Here is an 8,715-nt window from a genome sequence, read left to right as displayed (position 1 = left end):
ACAAGCACGGAAATTGAAACTGTAATCAAAAATCTTCCAGCAAACAAAAGCCCAGGTCCAGATGGCTTCACAGCTGAATTCTACCAAAAATTTAGAGAAGACCTAACACCTATCCTGCTCAAACTCTTCCAGAAAATTGCAGAGGATGGTAAACTTCCAAACTCATTCTATGAGGCCACCATCACCCTAATACCAAAACCTGACAAAGATCCCACAAAAAAAGAAAACTACAGGCCAATATCACTGATGAACATAGATGCAAAAATCCTTAACAAAATTCTAGCAATCAGAATCCAACAACACATTAAAAAGATCATACACCATGACCAAGTGGGCTTTATCCCAGGGATGCAAGGATTCTTCAGTATCTGCAAATCAATCAATGTAATACACCACCTTAACAAATTGAAAAATAAAAACCATATGATTATCTCAATAGATGCAGAGAAAGCCTTTGACAAAATTCAACATCCATTTATGATAAAAAAAACTCTCCAGAAAGCAGGAATAGAAGGAACATACCTCAACATAATAAAAGCTATATATGACAAACCCACAGCAAACATTATCCTCAAAGGTGAAAAATTGAAAGCATTTCCTCTACAGTCAGGAACAAGACAAGGGTGCCCACTTTCACCATTACTATTCAACATAGTTTTGGAAGTTTTGGCCACAGCAATCAGAACAGAAAAAGAAATAAAAGGAATCCAAATTGGAAAAGAAGTAAAGCTCTCACTGTTTGCAGATGACATGATCCTCTACATAGAAAACCCTAAAGACTCCACCAGAAAATTACTAGAACTAATCAATGACTATAGTAAAGTTGCAGGATATAAAATCAACACACAGAAATCCCTTGCATTCCTATACACTAATAATGAGAAAACAGAAAGAGAAATTAAGGAAACAATTCCATTCACCATTGCAACGGAAATAATAAAATACTTAGGAATATATCTACCTAAAGAATCTAAAGACCTATATATAGAAAACTATAAAACACTGGTGAAAGAAATCAAAGAGGACACTAACAGATGGAGAAATATACCATGTTCATGGATTGGAAGAACCAATATAGTGAAAATGAGTATACTACCCAAAGCAATCTATAGATTCAATGCAATCCCTATCAAGCTACCAACAGCATTCTTCACAGAGCTAGAACAAATAATTTCACAATTTGTATGGAAAAACAAAAAACCTCGAATAGCCAAAGCGATCTTGAGAAAGAAGAATGGAACTGGAGGAATCAACCTACCTGACTTCAGGCTCTACTACAAAGCCACAGTTAACAAGACAGTATGGTACTGGCACAAAGACAGAAATATCGATCAATGGAACAAAATAGAAAGCCCAGAGATAAATCCACGCACATATGGACACCTTATCTTTGACAAAGGAGGCAAGAATATACAATGGGTTAAAGACAATCTCTTTAACAAGTGGTGCTGGAAAAACTGGTCAAACACTTGTAAAAGAATGAAACTAGACCACTTTCCAACACCATGCACAAAAATAAACTCAAAATGGATTAAAGATCTAAACGTAAGACCAGAAACTATAAAACTCCTAGAGGAGAACATAGGCAAAACACTCTCTGACATACATCACAGCAGGGTCCTCTATGACCCACCTCCCAGAATATTGGAAATAAAAGCAAAAATAAACAAATGGGACCTAATTAACCTTAAAAGCTTCTGCACATCAAAGGAAACTATTAGCAAGGTGAAAAGACAGCCTTCAGAATGGGAGAAGATAATAGCAAATGAAGCAACTGACAAACAACTAATCTCGAGAATATACAAGCAACTCCTACAGCTCAACTCCAGAAAAATAAATGACCCAATCAAAAAATGGGCCAAAGAACTAAATAGACATTTCTCCAAAGAAGACATACAGATGGCTAACAAACACATGAAAAGATGCTCAACATCACTCATTATCAGAGAAATGCAAATCAAAACCACTATGAGGTACCATTTCACACCAGTCAGAATGGCTGTGATCCAAAAGTCTACAAGTAATAAATGCTGGAGAGGGTGTGGAGAAAAGGGAACCCTCTTACACTGTTGGTGGGAATGCAAACTAGTACAGCCACTATGGAGAACAGTGTGGAGATTCCTTAAAACACTGGAAATAGACCTGCCTTATGATCCAGCAATCCCACTGATGGGCATACACACTGAGGAAACCAGAAGGGAAAGAGACACGAGTACCCCAATGTTCATCGCAGCACTGTTTATAACAGCCAGGACATGGAAGCAACCTAGATGTCCATCAGCAGATGAATGGATAAGAAAGCTGTGGTACATGTACACAATGGAGTATTATTCAGCCATTAAAAGGAATACATTTGAATCAGTTCTAATGAGGTGGATGAAACTGGAGCCTATTATACAGAGTGAATTAAGCCAGAAAGAAAAACAGCAATACAGTATACTAACGCATATATATGGAATTTAGAAAGATGGTAACAATAACCCTGTGTACGAGACAGTAAAAGAGACACTGATGTATAGAACAGTCTTATGGACTCTGTGGGAGAGGGAGAGGGTGGGAAGATTTGGGAGAATGGCATTGAAACATGTAAAATATCATGTATGAAACGAGTTGCCAGTCCAGGTTCGATGCACGATACTGGATGCTTGGGGCTGGTGCACTGGGACGACCCAGAGGGATGGAATGGGGAGGGAGGAGGGAGGAGGGTTCAGGATGGGGAACACATGTATACCTGTGGCGGATTCATTTTGATATTTGGCAAAACTAATACAGTTATGTAAAGTTTAAAAATAAAATAAAATTAAAAAAAAAAAAAAACTCAACATTCAGAAAACTAAGATCATGGCATCTGGTCCCATCACTTCATGGCAAATATGAGGGGAAACAATGAAAACAGTGACAGACTTTATTTTCTTGGGTTCCAAAATCACTGCAGTTGGTGACTTCAGCCATGAAATTAAAAGACACTTTATTCTTGGAAGAAAAGCTATGACTAACTAGGCAGTGTATTAAAAAGCAGAGACATTACTCGGCCAACAAACGTCCAGAGAGTCAAGGCTAAGGTCTTCCCAGTGGTCACATACGATTGTGAAATCTGTACCATAAAGAAGGCAGGATGCCAAAGAATCGATGTCTTCAAACTGTGGTTCTGGAGAGGACTCCAGACTCCTAAAGTCCCTTGGACAGAAAGGAGATCAAATCAGTCATTCTTAAGAGAGATCAATCCTGAATATTCACTTGAAGGACTGATGCTGAAGCTGAAACTCCAGACAACTCATTGGAATAGTCCCTGATGTTGGGAGAGATTGAGGGCAGAAGGAGAAGAGGGCATCAGAGGATGTGATGGCTGTGTGGCATCACTGATTCAATAAACATCAACTTGAGCAAACTCTAGGTTATGATGAGGGACAGGGAGGCCTGGTGTGCTGCAGTCCATGGCATTGCAAAGAGTTGGACATAACGGGGTGACTGAACAATAACAAATATTCCCTATAATAAACCAAAGGAGGTATGCATAAAGATATGTGTGCATACATACATGCTCAATCCTGTCCAATTCTTTGTAACCCCATGGAGTGTAGGTCCCTCTCTGTCCATGTGATTCCCAAACAAGAATAGTGGAGTGGGTTGCCATTCCTACTCTAGGGGAATCTTCCTGACCCAGGGATTGAAACTATGTCTCTTGAATATCCTGCATTGTCAGGCAGATTCTTTACCACTGGCACCACCTGGGAAGCAGAAAAAGAAAAGTATCAAAAATTGTCAAAAAGAGGAAAGCATTAAAGCAGATGTATTGGCAAGCCAGTAATCAAAATTGACTAATTTCTTAGGTCAGGCACTGAACATCAATTAACTTCCAGGCAATGATGATAGAATGCTTAGATAACTGTACTACTAACCATGTACTGAGCCAGGACCTGTGCTTAATAGTGTATATTTTAGATCATTATCACTAAAAATCTAATAATTTTTCATTAATAACTGCTTGTTTTTATATATCACAATTGATAGTCACATGGTACCTGCAATATTATAGTATGTAACTATTTAATGCTATAAATGCACTGGCCCTGTCTACCTCTGAGGGGTAGATAATGAATATTACACCATTTCCAAATGTCCTTGTAGCCTTAAACACCATTTAGTATTGCTCATATAACCCATGCTCTGCTGGTAACACATCAGAAAGAGTAATGACTCAAATAAAAGAACATTTTGATGTCAGAAATTAATTTCTATTTTTGACGTATACAGTCACACTCTGTTAAGTACCATAAAGTACATGCCTACTATATAGCAATAGTTTCTACAAGATAGCACAATACCATATGCATGATAAATATTGAATGTGTGGGTAAATATATAAAGGAAACAATTAAATTCGCTAAAATGAAGTCCAAAAAGTAGTACTAGAGGCTAGGGAATTCATTTATACTTTAAGTTGATTCACCTTCAAGGAAAAGTCTTGCTTGACCTCAGGGGGAACTACAATTTGCTTAATTCCTGTTTAGACTGAGGATGAGAAAGAAATTTAAATACACTTCTCAGCATATGGACGAATAGTTTACCTTAATATTCTCCCTGCTCTGAGCAAGACTTTTTTATCTTATTAATACGAGCTCTTTAAGCTATATTCTTCAGTTAACCTATTTACTTTTCAGTAACATTTCATTATTACAATCTGTTTTTAAAAATACATGGCTCTGTCTACATACAAAGCAATTTCAAGATAAATGCACTTCTTTTATTCTTTTTTGTCTTAATTCATTAGCTAAATAGTTGCTAGGGTTTCGATGGTAAAAAAAAAAAAAAAGAGAGAGAGAGAGAGAGACATGGATTCTGCCTTCAAAAAGCTTAAGATTCATTGAGAAACTCCCAAGAGGGAGTAAAAAATTACAACAAGGTGTTATAAATTATAAAATAGTCGAAGGACAAGGTACCATGAAATGTGTGGGGAATAGAAATTTGTACAGCTGCTATGAAAATCAGTATGGAGGTCCCTTAAAAAAACTAAAACTACCATATGATTCAGTGATCCAACTCTAAGGAATATATCCAGAGAAAACCACAATTTGAAGGGACGCATGCACCCCAGTGTTCATTACAGCACTATTTACAATAGCCAGGACATAGAAGCAACCTAAACATCTATCAACAGAGGAATGGATAAAGAATATGTGGTATATATATACACAATGGAATATTATAAAAAATGAAATAGTGCCATTCACAGAGATGTGGATGCACCTAGAGACTCTCATACAGAGTGAAGTCAGAAAGAGGAAAACAAACTGAATAATATCACTTACATGTGTAATTTAAAAAATGGTACAGATGAACTTATTTGCAAAGCAAAAGTAGAGTCACACATATAGAGAACAAACTTATGGTTACAAAGTGGGGAAGGGGGAGTGGAAAGAATTGGGAGATTGGGACTGACATATACACTCTACTATGCATAAAATAAATAATAAGAACCCACTGTATAACTCAGAGAACTCTATTTAGTTTGGAAAGGTAATCCAAAAAGGAGGGGATATACGTATATGTATGATTGATTCATTTTGCTGTAGAGCAAGAAACTAACACAACATAGTAGAGCAACTATACTCTGATTAAAATTAATTTTAAAAAAAGAATTATAAGGATTTGTAGAAATGTTTGTGCCAAGTTTAATTTTTAAAAACTAATAAAATAAAGTGTTATACATATTTATTTTAAAAATTAGAAGCCAAATTATATGATGTAAGTATTACATAATATGTTGCTGGTACCTTAACATAAAGATATCAAAGTTTTCAATTATTATTTTCATAAATCAAAACTGTTCATAAAAATTATAAATGTGAGTGTAGTTTGGCATAACCACAACTGTTGACAGCAGTGACTAGCAACAGAACAAAGCACAAAAACATACTGGTCTGAGGAATATGGGTACATGGATGCAAAGGAAGAGTGAAAAAGAACTGATAAAAGAATAGTTTTTTAACTGTTTTAAGGATAATTAAAATTGTCTTGTGATATAAGAACTAGAACTTCAAGAGAAAAAAGTTAAAGTAGCATAAGCAATGAAGTGCAATGTGAGTAGAGATCACTGTTACAGCTGATGAACTAATGGTCATCTCTGGGACCATCTGATCATGCTCAATGGGAAACTATGTGAAGTTTTTTTTTTTCTTTTTAATAAATATCACCAGTTTAATTACCTCATTTCTGTCCAAACTGTCTGGAAAAGACACCCTAGAGTTGTGTGTAATGAGTAAACAGTATGTGGACAAAGAGTCATATCTCAGTATGTGTCTCAGTTCTACCACTAACTTGAAGTTTGGTCATCCATGGGCAAAATCTACACTTTCTCCAAAGAGTGAAGTCCTGGCCTGAGAAGGAAGTCCACATTCTAAATGAATTCCTTCCTTGGATACTCATTTCTCAGTCAAAGGGCATTTTTTTAGAGAGCTCATTACCCTTTTTGTAGTTAGCACCCTGACATAATTAATGATTGCATGTGAAATTTTTCAGTTCAAATCACTCTGTTCTGTTTTCTGACTGAACCCCACCTAACACAATATGGAAAATACATAATACAATGTTAGTCTTATAAGCATGTCATAAATAGTATTTCTTTTACTGTATAACCAAGATTTAATGAACAAGAAAATTCACACAAAAATATCTATATTGAGGCCAGAGCCCAAAGTAAAGGAATATCATTAGGCACTTTTTTTTTTTAATAATAAGTAGTAACTGACACATCTCCATGTTAGTTCAGTTCAGTCGCTCAGTGGTATCCGACTCTTTGTGACCCCATGAACTGCAGCATGCCAGGCTTCCCTGTCCATCACCAACTCCTGGAGTTCACTCAAACTCATATCCATCGAGTCGGTGATGACATCCAGCCATCTCATCCTCTGTCATCCCCTTCTCCTCCTGCCCCCAATCCTTCCCAGCATCAGAGTCTTTTTCAATGAGTCAACTCTGCACATGAGGTGGCCAAAGTACTGGAGTTCCAGCTTTAGCATCATTCCTTCCAAAGAACACCCAGGACTGATTTCCTTTAGAATGGACTGGTTGGATCTTCTTGCAGTCCAAGGGACTCTCAAGAGTCTTCTCCAACACTACAGTTCAAAAGCATCAATTCTTCCATGCTCAGCCTTCTTCACAGTCCAACTCTCACATCCATACATGACCACTGGAAAAACCATAGCCTTGACTAGACGGATCTTTGTTGGCAAAGTAATGTCTCTGCTTTTGAATATGCTATTTAGGTTGGTCATAAATTTCCTTCATTACATAAGACCAATTCAAAACTCTAGATTTGTGCTTTTTAGCTTCTGAAGATATTTCCAGATTTGCTGTTAATAGATAAGTATTTATTGATTGAGAAGTATTAAGTTGTGATAAGGAGAGTGAGAGATAGGAGACGGTAAGTCTGGATTCCAAACCAAGTTTTAGTTCTTCTGCTTAAGTGGCTATCAGCAAGTATTATTCATTCCATTGTTAGATTCGATATATTAATCAAGAGGCTTGCATTAGAGTACCACTATTACTTCTATCTGTAATGTTTAATGATTCTATTTAACTATTATCTGAAGTCAGTTTTTTCTTCCAGTGTTTCTTCATAGCATTTTTTACCTTAGCATTTCTGAGGGTATAGATTAAAGGATTTAACATAGGGGCCACCATGGTATAAAAGACAGCAACAGCTTTATCAATGGGCAGAGTGGTGACTGGAAGAAGATTTGCAAATATGCAGAGCACAAAGACTAAGCAACTACTGTGATGTGAGAAACACATATAGAAAGGGCTTTGTGCCTCCACTCCAAACTGTAAGTCCTTAGGGAGTGCAAGATGACCACATAAGAGACCAACAGGAGGGGGAAGTTTAACAGGCAGATGAACCCGCTGTTGGCAGCAACAAAGAGATCAAGAATGTGAGTGTCCATGCAGACAAGCTTTAACAAAGGGTACAAGTCACACATGAAGTGGTCTATGACATTGGGGCCACAGAAGGGCAGCCAGACTGTAAAGAGGACCTGAAGGGTTACGTGGAGAAATCCTCCAGTCCAGGCCACCCCCAGCAGGAGCAGGCACAGCCTGTGGCTCATGATAGCCGTGTAGTGCAGAGGTTTGCAGATGGTCATGTAGCAGTCACAGGCCATCTCTGTGAACAGGATGATCTCATTAGCACCAAAAATGTGTTCTGCATAGACTTGAGCCATACACCCATTAAAGGAGATTGTTTTGATCTCCCAAAGTGAGTCCACAATCAACTTAGGAGCTGAAGAAGAGTAAATTGCATCCATCAAGGAAAGGTGGGTCAGGAAGAAGTACAGAGAGGAGTTCAGAGACTGGCTGGTAGTTATGGTAACCACAATGAGCAGGTTGCCTGAGAGGGTTAACAAGACCAAAAACATGACAAACAGTATTTTTTTTTTTTTTTGCATTTGGGGGTTCTATGTAAGACATAGTAGATTGAATACAGTCACATTCCTTTCATTTTCCATCTATGTGGTGTGGGTAATAAAAACTCCAGGAAAGAATGCCTTAAAAAGAAAAGAAAAAAGAACCATAAAAAAGTGAAATACACTGAAATTCTGCCTTTTAACAGTACTCATAATATCACAGATGAGTCTTGCTTTTCCCAAAACTCTGTAGGAATAGTATCTTAAAAATTCTTTTAGCTGACCTAGTCTTTTTTTATTCTGATCTCAAACT

General features: G+C 37.2%; 1 pseudogene; it reads right to left on the bottom strand.

The window, feature by feature from the left end:
- Nucleotides 1-7,575: 7,575 nt before the first annotated feature.
- LOC129628109 (olfactory receptor 4C12-like) lies at nucleotides 7,576-8,504 on the bottom strand (annotated as a pseudogene).
- Nucleotides 8,505-8,715: the final 211 nt, after the last annotated feature.

The sequence above is a fragment of the Bubalus kerabau genome, chromosome 15 (genome assembly GCF_029407905.1).
Source record: "Bubalus kerabau isolate K-KA32 ecotype Philippines breed swamp buffalo chromosome 15, PCC_UOA_SB_1v2, whole genome shotgun sequence".
Classification (NCBI taxonomy): Eukaryota; Metazoa; Chordata; class Mammalia; order Artiodactyla; family Bovidae; genus Bubalus; species Bubalus kerabau.
Note: the sequence above shows the minus strand (reverse complement) of the source record. Positions and strands in the feature narration are given on the sequence as shown.